The sequence below is a fragment of the Phalangium opilio genome, unplaced genomic scaffold, assembly GCF_054372755.1.
Source record: "Phalangium opilio isolate 3A_F unplaced genomic scaffold, DU_Popi_V2 ptg000077l_1, whole genome shotgun sequence".
NCBI classification, from domain to species: Eukaryota; Metazoa; Arthropoda; class Arachnida; order Opiliones; family Phalangiidae; genus Phalangium; species Phalangium opilio.
In genome coordinates, this window is record NW_028324185.1 from 7,118,964 (window position 1) to 7,136,888 (window position 17,925).

The 17,925-nt window shown below is 38.1% G+C and overlaps 1 long non-coding RNA gene across 1 annotated transcript; it reads left to right on the top strand.

Annotated features, from left to right (window-relative positions):
* Positions 1-247: 247 nt before the first annotated feature.
* LOC149657512 (uncharacterized) lies at positions 248-1,195 on the top strand. The gene is made up of 2 exons (XR_016369982.1): positions 248-508; positions 1,045-1,195. It is a non-coding gene; the product is annotated as an uncharacterized LOC149657512 (long non-coding RNA).
* Positions 1,196-17,925: the final 16,730 nt, after the last annotated feature.

The window sequence follows — 17,925 nt, forward strand, 5'->3', positions numbered from 1 at the left end:
TAAAAAGGAACCCCGAATTTATAAACTGGTCCCACCGTCTATTTTTTCCAAAAACCCTAATTAATAAAGTGCTCCCTGATACCACTGACCCCAACTTTTGGAATAAATAAACTGGTTTGGGACTTGTAAACCTGTCTTATTTCCTACCCTGTAATGACGAGCCCATGATGTAAACAATAAAGATGGTCGCGAGCTACGAGGTTTAAGCCTCGGTCTTTAGTGTATCGGGGAGACGGGGAGTCGGGGAGACGGGGAGTCGGGGACTCGGGGTCCGAGTAACGGGAGTTTCTGATGCGTTTGCAAATCTTATTTAAATTTATATTTTTATTATTATGTAACCGATTTATATTACTGAACGAATTGTACCTTATACTGTAGCAGACCTTGTTAGTTAGGCGAAGGTTTTTCAACTGTTGCTGATATTTAACTAGTTATGCCACCGCATGGATATTTTAAAATCCTTTCCTAACATTCGAATAAGGTACACACTTCGGCGTATGAGCCTGAGGTTAGGAAAAAACATTGCTTTGATGACGATGGCCTAGGTTGCCAAACTAACAAAAAACTCTTGGCAACAGAGCTGCCAGAATACAAAGTTTAAGGAAGACAAAATAGTGAAATTTTGCTAGTCCATTCTTAAACAAAATTGTATGTTCTTTCTGGACTGGTACAGTTTTACTACCCCCATAATAGGAAAGGCCTATTAATAATTATCTTAATGTTCTTTTTATTAATGAGCTTAAGTTGTAAATTGTCCATGCCTTTTAATAATTATCTTAATGTTCTTTTTATTGATGATTGTTTATGCCTATTAATATTTATCTTAATGTTCTTTTTATTGATGATTGTCTATGCCTATTAATAATTATCTTAATGTTCTTTTTATTGATGAGCTTAAGTTGTAAATTTTTAATTTGATACTTTCAAAGTAACGTTAATTAAACCTTCAATACCTTGATTTAAATTTTAATTTATAATCCTTATTTAATTTAAGGATGATGTCAGTTTGTAAGTCTCGTTAATTTAATTCCCCTTTTCCCACAGAGAGGGTCTGAAAATTTAAATCACTTGGCAGAGACTGGAGATCTTCAACATTCAGTGACAGACTCTGAATCTCAATGGGCATTTAAAAAACTGTATAAATTTAAATTGAAATTCCAAATTATAATTAAATACTTTTTGTTTGATATGTTGATATTAACGTAATCAATCCTTGAATACTCTATTGGTACTATCAACACCATCGTTAAATTTATTACTTAAATAATATAATTTTTTTAAATATAATAATCAAATTAGCGACTTATAATTAGTTAACTTTAAATGAGTATGTTTCACTGATTAAAATTACATTTCTAAAAATTGTTAGGTTGATAGCACTTTCATGTTTCATGTAGAAATTTCATATTTCCGTGGATGGAGAGATGAACACGTTGATTCCGTTTGTCGTTGATTGAAATTAGATTCATTTTGATCATAAATTTCATTTTATATTTTGAGTTGTTGATTTTATGAGATTGTTGATTTTATTTTTATAATTATCACTTACGTAACTGTTATTAGTAGATGAACCCAGCGAGAGCGGAAACTGCCAAAATGATTAGTTAATTTTGCAAAGAATCTGCAATTTAATTCTGCAAAAATCTGCCTATTATTTTATGTCAGTTCCGTTAAGTGATCATTTAATTTTAAACTTGCCAAACAAATAGTGAGCAATGGTATCTCCGTCCCAAACTAGTTATAGTTTTAAAACGCTGACTCGAGTTTCATTTTGTTAATACATTTAATTTTATTATTAAATCAATCTGCCTAACTTTTAAGCAGACGAGTCTTAAAAAACGATATCATTGGTGAAATTAGAAAACTCTCTCTGCTTAGCGCGCCTTCTGTCGGGGAGAACCTTAATTTCTTTTTTGATTAATATGATAATATTAATTGTAATGTTTAAGTTCCCAAGTAGAAATCTAATCTTGCCTAGGATTAAAAAGATATATAATAATTATAAATTGCAAAAAAAAAATTGCAAGCAACTGTCTCTCCTCCTCTAGCGCGATACAATATATATTCGACAGCATCCAGTGGCGGGCGTCGGGGAGGTGGGGGGTCCATATCTAAAGCCGGACAGTTGCACAGTTCTCTCTCTCTCGTCTCCCGCTAAACCCACGCAGTAAGTGCGGGCGTCGGGGAGGTGGGGGGGGGTCCATATCCTAACTCTCTCTTTCTTCTCTTCAGTATAATTTAACTCGCTCTATATTACAACCAAGCGTGGCTTCGTGGTAGAGCGCGCGGTCGGGCGACTTCACTGGCGTCTCGTATGGATCAGGACATTGCAGGTTCGAGGCCCGGCGCCGACAGAAAAATAATTTCAATTAAAATTAAATACGTTACGCCACCTATGAGGTGTGAGGTGAACTACGGGTGAATTTCGAGTCGAAAATTCGCGGGAAATTTGAAATTCAAAAGTATGACGAAACTTATTATGCGGTTACACCAAATCCAGCCAGCCGTCCAGCCAACAGAGGTCAGAACAATACTTTCGCTGCTCTAAAGAGCGCAAAAGTAAAAATGAACGTTTTTACAAAGACAATAGATTCTAAAAAATCGATAGGTTGCTATTGGTACGTTTTCAACATAACCGGTAAGCCTTGGTCTCCACGAGCTCGCACTCCTTCATATTACAAGTTTTAGTGAAAACGTTTTGCCGCCGTTTTTTAAGGATTTTTCCGCAAAACTTTGCGGACTTTACTGTTCCGTGAAATTTTCGGCAGTGAAAACCAGGCTTTATCAGTTCAAATTAAAACAAGGCCAAAAATCATTTTGCATTACTCCGTGTGATTTACAATGTGCTAAGGTTGTACACAGCACCCACCAACGATCTAAGGCTATACAGTGGCTCGCATACACAATAAAGTTACGAAGAGTGCCGCATAAACTTGAGAAATGCTTGCCCAATTCAATATACGCGAAATACAGTAACCACTACACTATAAGGTGCCATTTTACACATTTTTTCTCTTTCCGTAAATCGTAGAAAATCTTCACAATCAGAAATAAACCCTTACAGTAAGAAATTTCACCGTTTAGTTTGCCAAAACACTAAATCCATCAACATACTGATCAATCGAAGGTGTTCCCGATATTTTAGAAAGTTCGAAGCCAACCCCACCGTGTCTAATCTTCTCGCAGTGAGGCAAGGCTGTCTACCTGGGTGACCAGGGACAATATAAACTTATACAGGACTAGCAAACAATGCGAAATAGTTCATTTCTAGGACGAGTTTAAAGTTTAAAGGGTATGACTCTGAGAAGCTCCGTTTGAAAAACCTCTGATTTATATAACAAAAGATAGAATTAATTACTGTGAATTCAAAAATATCAAGCTTTTACTTCTCCAATTTCTGGTTATTTGGCAATATGCATTTGAAAATGCTTCATATGAAATTATTTAAATCCATTTTTTATGAAAGGCTAAAACGTTTCCCTGTTGGCTGACGTCACATATATTTTTCACGCGAGATGTGCTCTCCGCTATCAGACCCAGAGTTTAGACAGGGGAGAAGCATGGACAAAGCTCGAGACGCGTATAGGATTCCTGCGGTTTTTTTTCCACACGTCATAGTGATGTCATCAAACACGGCTCAAGAAGACAAAATTGTTTATACATCGAAACTGAGTTTTCGTGATTTTCCAAAGGATTTTAAAAATAGAAACTTTGGTTCAATTATGTTAAAAACTTGATATTTTAAAGTAGAGACTTGAAAGTGTAATATAATACCACTTTCGTGCTAAAATATGGTATGATATTGTAAATTCGCATTCCCTTTAAAAACGATTCTACACATCTACAAACTCTTATAAGATACGTTTCACAACTCCTTTTTGAACCCGAGCATTATTCTGAACTTCAAAACTGTACTCGTGCCACGATTTTTGAACTATCTCTAGGCCCGTCTCACCTTACTCTTACTAAGAAAAGGTAGGCAGGGTTGTCATATAGGTCATGAAAAACGTGGGAAATTATGAGAATATTAAAGTTCAAAGCACGTTTGAAAACCGGAAAAGCTAAATTTAATACTAGATGCTACACAACTACATTTCAATCAATGTGAATAATTATTACCTCTCCGAGTGACTATGACATCACGGAGAGTTATAACACTGAACGTGTCTGTGTGTCTGTCACCGCGTTCGCAGTTGGTGAAAGTAATAAAGTTTCTTAAAACGATTTAAACAGAAGCTAAATAACTGACGATTAAAATAATTATATTTATATAATTATTTAAGAAAAATCTCTTAATTGCGTCTCGACTCGGAGATGTTTATTTTGGTTTCCCAACTTGTTTTTTACCTCATGTGGAAATGCAAAAGTCAAGTTGTAGGGATTTCTCGGATTATATAATTCTGCCATTATCTTTTGCAGGAAAATTTTAATTGACTCCTCAAGGAACCTTTTCCTGAAAACAAAAACAAAAATATATATTGATAACATTAAGCGAAACCTAATCTAAGGAACGAAATCAATTGCATTTTGCGGTATTTGAGTTAGTAAACGTGCTATGCCATTTTAATAGGTTTATAGACCATTCTGCCTGATCGTGTGCTAAGCGGTACATATCCTGTATGTGGATTCAAAGACGTTAAATGGGGCGTTAAACAATAAGGACTGGTAATTTTCTTCTCCGAGTGACGTTGACGTCAAGGAGAGGTATTACACTGGAGGTGTCTGTGTGCGTGTGTCTGTCGCATTTGCTAAATTCTCATAATTTATTGAGAATCAATCGCTTTATACACCCCAAATTTCCAATAATTGTTAACGAGGCATATGCTTGAATTCAAAGGTCAACAATAGCTATGTTTAAAAATGATTTTTGGAAAAAGGTTTCATAAAGCGATTTATCTATAACTAGGCTAAATTAATGACCATTAAAATAATTAATATAAATTATATTTATTTAAAGGGTATGACCAGCTTCGTTTGAAAACCTTAGATTTATATAGCAAAAGATAGAATTAATTACTGTGAATTCAAAAATATCAAGCTTTTAATTCTCCGATTTCTGGTTATTTGGCAATATGCATTTGGAAATGCTTCATATGAAATTATTTCAAATCCACTTTTTAAGAAAGGCTAAAACGTTTTCCTGTTTTTGACGTCACACACGTGAGATGGTGCCAATCTCTCCGCTATCAGACCCAGAGTAAGCTCAAGACGCGTATACCTCGCGCGTATAGGATTCCCGCGCTTTTTTTTTCCTCAACGTCATAGTGATGTCATAAAACAGACGAACATGCTCGACAAGACAAAATGATTTATATATCGAAACTGAGTTTTCGTGATTTTCCAATGGATTTTAAAAATAGAAACTTTGGTTCAATTATATTATAAACTTGATATTTTGAAAGTAGAGACTTGAAAGTGTAATATAATGCTAAAATATGATATGAAATTGTAAATTCCCATACCCTTTAAAAAAACCTCAAATTATGTCTCGACTCGGAGAGGTTTATTTTGGTTTCCCAACTTGTAAATCCGTTGCATCAAAAATAAATAGGGGAAAGTGTCGGACTGCTATATTTTCCTGCCTTTGCCTTGACTTGACATGCATTTCGAGACGCTCAAGCGCGCGAGAGGTGTTTAAAATGGTATCAGCCAATCAGATATGTAGTTGATGATGTCATTCTTCCCGAAAATAACGCTCGTACGCCACCAAACGGGAGAATTTGGCATAGGCTTATCTCAAGGAAGAGTCACAACCTCGGACCTCCGCGCTCTGCTCTATTTTCTTAAGTGTTATTTTCGCGTTTGAACGAGGTTGAAGTTTGTTTAAAACGTTAGCACGCCGAAATTAAATTTAAAATGCCGCAGATGTTCTTGAAATCATCATTTAATTCAAAAAACTCATCGTTAAAATCCTTTAGAATTTCGTTTAAAACTTAGGCCCTGAGTTAAAACGTTTTAATATTAGTATATAACATCAATATTAGCAAACTAAATTAATAAAATCATGTACATCATCAAATTAAATTGTGGCGATAAACTGCAGTGGCCACTTTTAGCCTCAGTCAAAAGCAGCTAATGTAAAATAAAACCGCACTATTTCTTCACGCGCAATATGACAAATTATCTTAGGTACATGGTGAATAGGCGAGGGGGATGAAACAGATTTCTCGAGTATGCATTCACCCCTCCAAATGCATGTCACAGACGAAGGAGAGAGTCCGACCCTTGGTTGCATCCACATTGTCTTAAGACAACAAGGTGACTAAACACAAAACACTATTTTACCCCGACTATTTCATATGGTGTAATGATTTCCAAAATAAAATATGTTCGTCAAACAACATTTTAAAAACAGGGATTTCGGTTCATGATCATTATGTAAATATCTCAATTCATACAAATATTAGAAATTCAACAGAAACTGAGTCATTCTTTCTGTCTGTTACGTTTTCAAGATTAACGTGCGGAACAGATTTGGATGAAATTTGTCTTATATGTAGCTTTAACACTGAAGAAGAGCATGGGGTTCTTTTTTTTTAAAAAAAATATCAACCTACTAAAGTGAAGATAATCGAAAAACATGGTTTTTTCCTTTCAGTTGAAATTAAAATATATTGTTAAAGAAAAACTTTTAAATTTTAAGTTTTGCCGAAGTAGTTGTGCTTAAGTGTAACCCGATGAATGTTGCTTTTTTCCAATGTCGGCTCAGCCTTTCCATTTTCCAAATGTTTTGAGGACAAATCAGATTTTCCTCACCTACTTAGTTGCATCAAGATCAAGAAGAAATATACTATAAGAAGGCATAAGTTAGCGTCCGGTGCTTGCTTGATAGTCGACAATACCCCCTTCATGAGAGAGTGGGGGGGAATATTTTTATTTATCTTACTTTAAGTTTTCCACCATCTATCTCTTTTACCTTTTCGTTAAGCCTTGGTTTGGTTTTTAGAACTCACGAAATCATAAGTATAGTACACTTGATTCGATTTAGAAATAATTATAAAATGATTTTCACGTAGAGACACATACTCAAAATCCATCAAGTTTGGTTCAAAACTTTTAACTAACTTGCCAATGGCAATAGAGTAATATCGGTAGAGAGGGGGAGTGAACTGTGTATCCCCTTCGTTGGAGGCAACTTTGTATTAGAGAATACTATTTGCCTTCGGAAGGGGGATATCACTAAGGTAAGAGATAGAGGGTTATGACGTGTGAAAGATATTACTCTATTAATAACAACTGTCGTACCGTTTCAGCACCACGGGCAGCATCCATTTTCTGTTTACCTTGCTGGAGTTATTATTTTTCTCTATTCGGATTACGTCATTCGTCTGTATGACCTATCTCCACGGGATCCAATGGCAAAGCGCAGAGCAATGACGGACATGAAAGGGGTAGGGCTTACTTGTCCACTGACACCGGCGTAAGAGTGAAATCGTAAAATCTCGCGGCGAGGGGTCCGTCATTCGAAAAAAAAACGTACTGGATTTTTAAATCCCTCGGATTTTTATGGATTTTTAATTATTTTTTTATTTATATCAGAAGTGGTATGAGACTAGAAGTATTGAGCTAACCAAATTCTTCACTCGGCATTAGTGAAAAGACTTGATAACGCAAGAGCGGTTGGCCCTCTAGTAGCGGTTTCTGAATTTTCCCTCCAAAACGGTGAGACGCTCGCGGTGGTAGACGGCCGAACTAGATTCAAGGAGCCGCGTCGTGTTCGGGCGCTTTAGGTTGAGGGGAAGGGGGTGGGAAATGTTTTTGGAACTCGACCAATTTTTCTCTCTCTAGTTTTAGCGCGTGGGAATCGGCATAAAATCCTCAAATTTGTTCACTAGTGCCAGGATGTACTATCAATGCTAGAGCCCTTCACTTCTAGTCTCATCTCGCTTCTGTTTATATGGATTTGTCAATTTTTTATAAAAATCCAAAATCCAGTAGGATTTTCAAAAAAACCGTTGTATTTTTGAATTTTTTCATGGAATTTCGTATTTTTTCTCGGGATTTTGTATTTTTTTTCGGTATTTTGTATTTTTTTTTTTTCGGTATTTTGTATTTTTTTTCGGGATTTTGTATTTTTTTTCGGGATTTTGTATTTTTTCGGGGATTTTTTATCTTTTCAGGATTTCGTAATTTGTTTTGGGATTTCGTATTTTTTTTTAGGATTTTGTATTTTTAACTGTAATTTTTATCGTCTTCCTGGAATTGTGAATTTGAAAATTTTGGATTTTTTTGTGGATTTTCACAAAATTTTGGATTTCTAAAAAAATTTGAACACACTCCCTAAAGGCAGCGAGCATTCATCATACAATGAACAAGAACAGTTCAAAGTCCTCGGTTCCCAAACTGACTAAATACTGATTGCTTTTAGTATTCATGATATAGTCTGATTAGCTGAGTATAATTACTATTGGGTTGATTGCGTTTTTTACAGAAAAACGCGAAGGCAATATATGTCAAAGTAGTAAAACTTGGATTGGTTTCGTGCCTCGTTTTTCGTATGAATGGTTCTATAGAATATCACGCACGAAATAGAAACTTAACATTGCATTTCATAAGGTAGGTTCATTAAAAATATTGATTAAAGACATAATTCTTATTTTTTACTTTTTCCGAGTCACGATGACGTCACGGAGAGGTATTACAATGGGCGTGTCTGTGTGTGTGTCTGTCACCGCGTTCGCAGTTGGAAAATCGGAGCAAACGTGTTCACATAAAGAAATTTTTGGCTTCTAGTCCCATCGTTAGGAATAAGATTTGCGCGGCGATCAGCAAGGGTTACGAGAAACCTCTAGCCTCCCAATAGCAGGGCTTCTACCAAAGGCTCACGCAATTGCGAGTTTTCTTATCATTTGGTTTTTTATGGAGAATATATTTAAATTTCCAGCCCAATGGCGGGTTTCTGCTGAATGGGAATTTATTTGAAAGAATTAGTTATTTAAATGTCTGTGAGTATTTCGAATCACCGCAGCATGGTAGAATATTAGGCTTTTAATTCAGAGGCTCGGGTTCAAACCCAGAGAAGGAAATTGTAGGTTTGGTTAGGTTAGGTCAGGTTATTATCCTATTAATTAGCTGACACCTTTTCCAAAACATTCTCCTACTAATTAGCTGCTACCTTTTCCAAAATATTCTCAAAATAGTTAGCTGCCACCTTTTCCAAAACAATGGTTCCAATAATTCGTTGCCACCTTTTCCAAAACAATGGTTCCAATAATTCGTTGCCACCTTTGTAACGTGTGAATGGGACTTCTTTAAAAGAAAAAAAGTAAATAAAGATGCGCGTACCGGACTACCTTGGGAAGGGGACCACCGGGGTAAGAGAGGGTCGAGTTGGAATGACCACGGAGAGAGAGGGGAGTCCGTCTTGGGTCTTTGAAATGGAAGGACGTGATTTCTTGTACTGAATAAAAGATATTTTTCGAATTGTACGACTGAAGTTTAATTTTAGCTACGTCTTATTGTGAGCGCGCTGTTGTTAAGGCAAAAATAGAGTAACATTTAGACGGAAAACTCAAGCCCGCTTACACCTTTTCCAAAATATTCTCCTATTAATTAGTTGCCACCTTTTCCTAAATATTCTTCTATTAATTAGCTGCCACCTTTTCCAAAACATTCTCCTACTAATTAGCTGGCACCTTTTCCAAAATATTCTCCTACTAATTAGCTGGCACCTTTTCCAAAATATTCTCCTAATAGTTAGCTGCCACCTTTTCCAAAATATTCTCCAAATAGTTAGCTGCCACCTTTTCCAAAACAATGCAATTCTCTCCATTATCAAAAACTCTTAAAATTAAGTTTTGCATTTCAAACATCAATATATATACAACGAAAACTGTAGGGTAAAAAAAAATTCCTTAAAAATGTGAAAACGTTTGCTTTTTAAATTTTGATATATATTTTTCCAAAACCGCACATTTGGGCTGTTTTCGGTTGAATGGGAAACGCGTTCGGTCGAATGGGACACAAGGGAATCAATCGCCTTATACAGGGTGTTACAAAAGGATGTGTCACAAATTCAGGGGCGCATTCTACGGGTCAAAACAAGACTAAGTCACCAAAGAACTATGGTCCAAAACTGAACACCCGCGGAGTTACGGGCCATCAAAGTATCACGTAAAATGCGATGAATTTTCCCTTCAAGTGAAGCGACGAATATGGCTTGACCATATTGTTTTCAATTAATTGGTCATAATTGAAAAATATTCGATATTTAAGAAACGATCGATTCTGGGGGCAGAGCTAAAAGCATTTTAGACCAAAAAATTAAACATTTAATTTGGTAAAGTGTTTTAATTTGGCCTAAAGTTACAACGGCGTTTTCAGATCGCTGTAGTTGCTGAGTGGCTTGGTTTTTCATTCATTAAAACGATGGCCCATTCAACTTCTTTGTCAAGCCAACGAGTAAAAGCGCTTTTGCGTGTAAGCAAGAGCGCCTAGTTATTGGAAAGATGTCGTGACAACGGCATGAACCTACTAAAACCGGCGTTTTTAACCAGACCGTGGTATTATTACCCAATCTCTCATGTCTGTTATCGAACCCCTGTGGAAGTTACGTTTGCCATCGAACATTCGTGGATTTCTGTGTCGTGGGACATTCTTCTAAGACAGATTCACTATCGGCCACGTATGCAATAAATGACGCATACGGCGACAAACGACCAAAGCTATTTCTCACGTGATTGTAATAATACTGTATGACGCGCAATCCTTCGAAAAGTAGTCGCTTAAGTACATTGCTGCTAGTAATGATTGATAACTACACCTGCTAGATCTAATGTCAACTAGTACATTACAATGTTTTTTTAAAGGGTGCAATGAGCATCGAGATAGTATTTTATTAATTAAATTTTACAAAATTTGTTCAAAATGTTGTCCTTGAGCTCTTACGCAAGCTTCGGCCCTTTTAACGGAAGACCCACGAACTCGTTCAAAGATTCCTGGTGTATTTCTGATGGTTTCGCATGCCTCAGAGATCCGTCGACGTAAATCTTCGATGTTTGGAATTTCCGTTTGGTAAACCATGTCCTTCAAGTGACCTCAAAGAAAGAAATCCAAAGGGTTGAGGTCGGGCGAACGAGCTGGCCAAGCAACAGGTCCTCCACGACCGATCCACCTTCCAGGATAGGTGGCGTCCAAATGTGCCCGAACGTCGCGCCGCGCCTGAAATGAGCGGGAGCGCCATCGTGCATAAACCACATGTCGCGCCACTGAGCCAAGGGCACATATTCTAAGAGTTCCGGTAGCGTTTCAATTAGAAATTGGAGATAATGTTGACCGTTAAGTCTTTGTGGGAGGAAGTGCGGTCCGATTACCAACAATACGGCACCAAACATTTAAACTAAATTTGACTTGATGACTTGCTACCACGATGGCGTGCGGGTTCTCTTGGCTCCATTGATGCATGTTGTGAGAGTTGATGATTCCGTCCTGGGCAAACGTGGCCTCGTCGGTCACTAAGACCATGTCTGGAAATTGGGGGTTCGCAACACATCGGTGGATAAACCAGTTTGAAAACTGTAGCCTCCTTGGATAGTCATCTGGATTTAAAGCCTGAACCTTCTGGTAGAGGTACGGGTGAAATCCGTGATTTTTTAGGATTCTCCAAACCTTTTTATGATTTACATCAAGTTGATCTGCCACCTTGCGGGTTCTGGTTCCGGGATCATTTTGTAAGATTTGCAGGACTTGGTTTTCTAAGTTTTCGGGTACATCTTGAGGTCTTCCAGCTCCACCCCTTCGCCGTAGTTGCCCTTTCTCTCGCAAACGTCGATCTACCGCCTGCAACGTTCTTTCGGTGAACCTCTTATATGGTCCTCGCAGGTTACCGACTTAGTCTATGCGTTGGCAAAAGCGTATCTAATATCTAATACTTAATTCTTATTTATATAACTTAACGTTAAAAAGGGTACCAAGGTCTTAAAACATTTAAATAACATTTAATGATAATTAAAACACTTGATACTTAAAATAATAAAATACTATTAAAGGCATGCACAGTTCCGGTGATAAATACTTAAAACTAATCATGCACGCGTTAATACAGCATATGCATTGGTACCTTCTCAGATCTGTTAGGATTTCTTATTATTATTCTTATTATGAAATTATAGTTACGTAACTTTTAATTATTAGTTAAACTATTAATTATTAATTAGGGTGGCCAACCTCTAATTTCATAAAGTACTAATTGTTTACTTTTGGTCACTAATTGTCTTTTCATACTGGTTCTCCATTTAGTTAATACGCGTGGCTAATTATAGACGTCTGATTGGCTTATGTTACTTTAATACCGAAGAATATTAGTAACTCCCGTTACGTTTTCACGCTGTATTACTGGAGGTATGGTAAGGTAGTGGACTTATCTTATTTCATTCCTTTGTTTGGCTGTCTCCATCGGCAAGGGCTGGACGGCCTCCTGATGTAGCTGATTCCGCTGTTAAATTATTTCGGCTAATGATGACGTCGCGGCTCCATGCCATGGCAGCATACAGTTCGTTAGAGTCTTACTCTGGTTACTCTTTTCTTATTTTATTTAAGTACGCGAGTTACACAGTTCATTTAGTAAACGGTCATATCCATCGCGCACTCTTGCTATTGGTCCTACGAGAGGATCTTAAAAGTCTCACTGCTCATCTTGAGCGCTTGAACCAGAATCTACTTTCTTTTTCTGAACGCGTGCAGAGGAAACCTCGTGTGACCCTTTAGTGGACAGGTCACGGTTTCTCTCTGCTTAGGCTTAATTCTATACATGGGTTATTTTTACACCTGCATTTGTCAATAACTTGTTTTCTAAGACCTTGGTTTCAATGGGTTATTTTCAAAAGGGCTTAGGATCTAGATACGCTTTGATACGCCTTGACAAGTTTCAATAACCTTTAACACCAACTCGAAAGTATGAAGGTCAAAGTTCTTACAGCCCTCCCCTTTTCCATTGCAAAAGTGGAGGAACACAAATATACGTTACACGCCTCGAAAGTTTGACACGGCAATCGTCGTTGAGGAAACATCTCTTGGTAAAGGCGCCTGGCTCCCAGAGCATTCCCTAATGCTCGTCCATACATAAGGTGCATATCGGCTAGCTCCTCGTTTGAATAATTTTCCATAACTTTTAGGACTGTAAGTTTTTTCTGAAGTGATTGAAACTAGCACAGTCCCTTCTAATAACAAAACAAATGTTTTCTAATTGGTCTACTTTAAGACCCTTTGAAAAACATTGTAATGTATTAGTTGACATTTGATCTAGCAGGTGTAGTTATCAATCATTACTAGCAGCAATGTACGTAAGCGACTACTTTTCGAAGGATTACGCGTCATACAGTATTACAATCACGTGAGAAATAGCATTGGTCGTTTGTCGCCGTATGCGTCATTTTATTGCATACGTGGCCGATAGTGAATCTGCCTTAGAAGAATGTCCCACGACACAGATATCCACGAATGTTCGATGGCAAACGTAACTTCCACAGGGGTTCGATAACAGACATGAGAGATTGGGTAATAATACCACGGTCTGGTTAAAAACGCCGGTTTTAGTAGGTTCATGCCGTTGTCACGACATCTTTCCAATAACTAGGCGCTCTTGCTTACACGCAAAAGCGCTTTTACTCGTTGGCTTGACAAAGAAGTTGAATGGGCCATCGTTTTAATGAATGAAAAACCAAGCCACTCAGCAACTACAACGATCTGAAAACGCCGTTGTAACTTTAGGCCAAATTAAAACACTTTATACCAAATTAAATGTTTAATTTTTTGGTCTAAAATGCTTTTAGCTCTGCCCCCAGAATCGATCGTTTCTTAAATATCGAGTACTTTTCAATTATGACCAATTAATTGAAAACAATATGGTCAAGCCATATTCGTCGCTTCACTTGAAGGGAAAATTCATCGCATTTTACGTGATACTTTGATGGCCCGTAACTCCGTGGGTGTTCAGTTTTGGACCATAGTTCTTTGGTGACTTAGTCTTGTTTTGACCCGTAGAATGCGCCCCTGAATTTGTGACACATCTTTTTGTAACACCCTGTATACCCTAAATTTCCAAAAAATGTTATAAAGGCATACGCTTGAATTCAAACGTCAACAAAAGCTGTTTAAAATGATTTTAGGAATAAAGTTCCTTAAAACGATTTAACTAGAATTAACGTAAATTAATGACGATTAAAATACTTAATATAAATTATATTTATTAAATAATTTAAGAAAAACCTCTCAATTGCGTCTCGACTCAGAGGTTAATTTTGGTTTCCCAACTTGTTATGAGTTAAGTAGGTCAAACTTGGTTCGGACATTTTAAATGCACACAATTCTGAACTAATAATGTAGTTTCAACTGAATCAATATACATGTCTTTAACCATAGTTGTTTTTTCCAGAGAACCCAAAAGCGATGCCAACAAGACGACCCAAGGGCTGTTCATGTTTTCTAATTCTCTCATTCTACTTCAGGGGAAGTCTAGCGTTTTGAAGAAATAAAGGCAAATTTTCTTGAACTAAATACACGATAACTAAATAAGATAGACATCGCGGTTTGTTTAAAAAAGTAATGTTTAAGAAAATGCGAAATTTGTAGCCAGTTTTTCAGGTTTTCTAAAGATGGCATCACTATGTATGAGTTGGCTTTTGATATAAACCTTATCTCAACACTGGACGACTTCTAGGCCTTCCTGTCAATCATTCGTAAACGCCCTTGTATAACCCCATGCTCTTCAAATTTTACCGTCATATTATCTTTCTCTACACGTCCTTCTATTGAATGGGGGGGGGGAAGATTTTATTTGAATGGGCTATTCTCGTGTATATAGAGCTTTTACCCTGCGTATCCTGTCTCGAAGGTGGGCGAATTTTGGGGTAGCTATTCATATATGGTTTGATAGATACCAACCCCCCCCCCCATTTTCTTTGTCCTGTTAGGGATTAACCTTCCCTGCTTTCTCTAGGAAGGGTTCGACAGTTTTAGCCTTTATTATTTTGGTTCCGTAGAAATAGTTTCGCCTGCATTAGCAGCTTAGACTGTCCCCATGAAGTTTATTTAGGCATGATATTTTTCGCACCTGACAGTCTACCGTTCACCTCCCCCCAAACCCCCTTCTCAAGAGACGATTTTCAGAGGCAAAACAAAAATGTAAAGTGTTGCCTCTAGTGGCTTATCTGCGTACTTCAAATCGCTAGACTTCAGCAGGGTTGTACTCTAGAGTTCACATTCTTTGAAGGTTACACGCTTGGGCTCTTTCGAACCCTCTTTCAAGGATATTTCGCAAAAAAGTTGAAGAATTCTGTGGCACTGCGTATCAGTCAAGTCGTGCGAATTAGGGTCATGGTTGTTCCAATCGTTCCAATTTTTATTTTCGTCACCACACATCGCGCCGCAATCTTGAAATTCGTTAGTACGGTAATTTACGCGGTAAATTACGCCGTAATTTACCATTTTCCAAAATTACCGTAATTTTTCAGACCTAGGTAGGGTGCTACTTTTATCTGCTTACGCCGGGCTCTCTACGACCAATGGCAGAAAGAGGACGAGTGACTTTGCGAAGCTTATGCGCCCGGCTAACACTTGTGGCGTAAATACTCTCACCACCACTGTCCCGAATTTCAACGTATTTTACAAAGTGCGACTATGGACCTATCTCTCAGTTCCATGTTTTCTCTTTGATTCAATTACTCTGCAAATGCCCGACTTTCGCTCAATTTTAAAAGCACGGACGAAAAATAACAGTCCGCTAAAATCCCGCTTAAAGACTGTATTTGTTGGGGTCTATTGTCCAACGAAGACCCCATTACAAAATCAATGCTCATCCAATCGGACGAAAGGTATCGCGTACTCATCTTTATCGTAGGGAACTTGGCATATGACTGGCGCCGGGATGTAGCAGTCAGCGGCTCCCAGGGTGTAATTAAACGCTTTCCCATAGAAGACGCCGCACTTTCCTTGACGGTCTCCGTCTCCGTTGGGAGAACGCGGCAACCACAAGGATTTTTTCTTTTTGATTGACTTTGGTGCCGTCAACGTAATGCCAATGGCCTTCAACCGACTCGTTCATTCCGATAAAGGGGCATTCTTCACCTTTGTCGTTACACGTAGCAAAGTCGCCTTCTCTGAATAGCTTCTTGACCTCCTCCTTGATGTCTTCGGCGTTCACCTTGGCTAGACGAGCGCGCACGTTAACCTTTTTTCATTGGAAGAGCGCTGCCGTCTATTGCACTTTTTCGTATTCAACCCAGTAACACGTGTCGTTTAAATAGACTCCTTCGTTCCGAACGGAAGGCTTGTCATTGCCGTCTTATAGTGATGTTCTACATTCTACGGGGATGAAAGGTTTCCTCGGATCTTCATTGACAAGCACTTCGCAAAAGAATGGACTAGGCGTGTCGCAATTCGCGTCAATCAATTCAACTTCTCAGTCACCGCGCATTGCCGCGCAATTTTCAGCCCGCCCTCCGCTAAAACGACCCTTATACCATAGTTTTCCCAATTGATCCGACGAAACCTCTGATTCGTCAAGGTATCGCCACTCACCTTTCTCGTCTAAGTCGCTCGCTCCCATAAAAAACGCTTAAAGGAATAGCGCTTCTTTCCGACTAATTTCTTGAGACCCTTTAGAATCTCCGGCGTGTTAATTTTAGCTGAGCGAGATTTACTATTCCTCTTGACGCATTGCACATCGGCCCTAAACCAGTTCAACATACTATTTTCGCAGATGAGATTTAGTTTAGATACCAGTAAGTACAGACTGGTGTCCATGTGGGATAGAAAAAAGACCAGATGATGGTGGTGTTTTGACGCCAGTATGTACAGATTGGTGTCCATGTGGGATGGACAAAAGGTCAGATGAGATTTAGTTTAGATACCAGTAAGTACAGACTGGTGTCCATGTGGGATAAAAAAAGACCAGATGATCGTGGTGTTTAGAAGCCCGTAAGTACAGACTGGTGTCCATGTAGGATGGACAAAAGGTCAGATGACATTTAGTTTAGATAACAGTAAGTACAGACTGGTGTCTATGTGGGATAAAAAAAGACCAGATGATGGTGGTGTTTAGATGGATAAAAGGTGGTGGCGTTAGAGCGACAATGGAGTAATAGTGGAAAACAATTTTCCAAATTTCTGGAAACTGTAAATGCGGTTCTGAAATTGAGAACACATTTGCTCCGATTTGCAAAATGCGAACGCGGTTCCCTGGGGTGTAACAACAGAGAGACAGACACGTCGGAATTAGAGCCTCTCTCTGACATACGTCACTCGGAGAGGTAAAAAAGAAACTGCTGAGAGTGAATCTTCGTTGCCATCATGGAGAAAACGACGGAAGCGGAGTGTTTTTCGTTCATAATTAGCGTGATTCGAACTTTTGACAGACAGACACTCGAGTGTTAACAAGTCTGTCAATCGTCCCTTGGAAGGATGGCTTTATATCCCTTGACGCGTCTCGAGTTACGCGTATCGTTAATAAAGGTTTTATTGTACGTTGATCTTCGCTTTTGCAAATTGCCTATTCAATCGTATTAAAACGACATTTGTAAAATGACATGATAAGAAACATTACGTGCGTCACAATCGTATTATTTTTCCCAATTTTTATTGAACCATTGGTGAGTCAAGTCATTTCACCTTAATCGAATAACACGATCGTAACCGTCGTCTTTTTAATTTTTATCAAATATTTGCAATTAAATTTAACAATAGAGTCGAATATTTCGTCATTTTGTCAGTCTGACCTTGGTTCGGCTGCAGACGCTTCCTCGAACAAGAGAAACCTTGGTTTGAACGATCTCTAATCCACATAACCGCTAAGGCGCAGCTAATCCTCCCATCTTTCGGAGCGAGCGAAGAAAATATAACAGCGTAGATTCGTCAGTCTGGCACCATGTAACATTTCTTATTCGTTCTGACTGCTTGCATATTAATAACAACCCAGTCTCATTAACAACG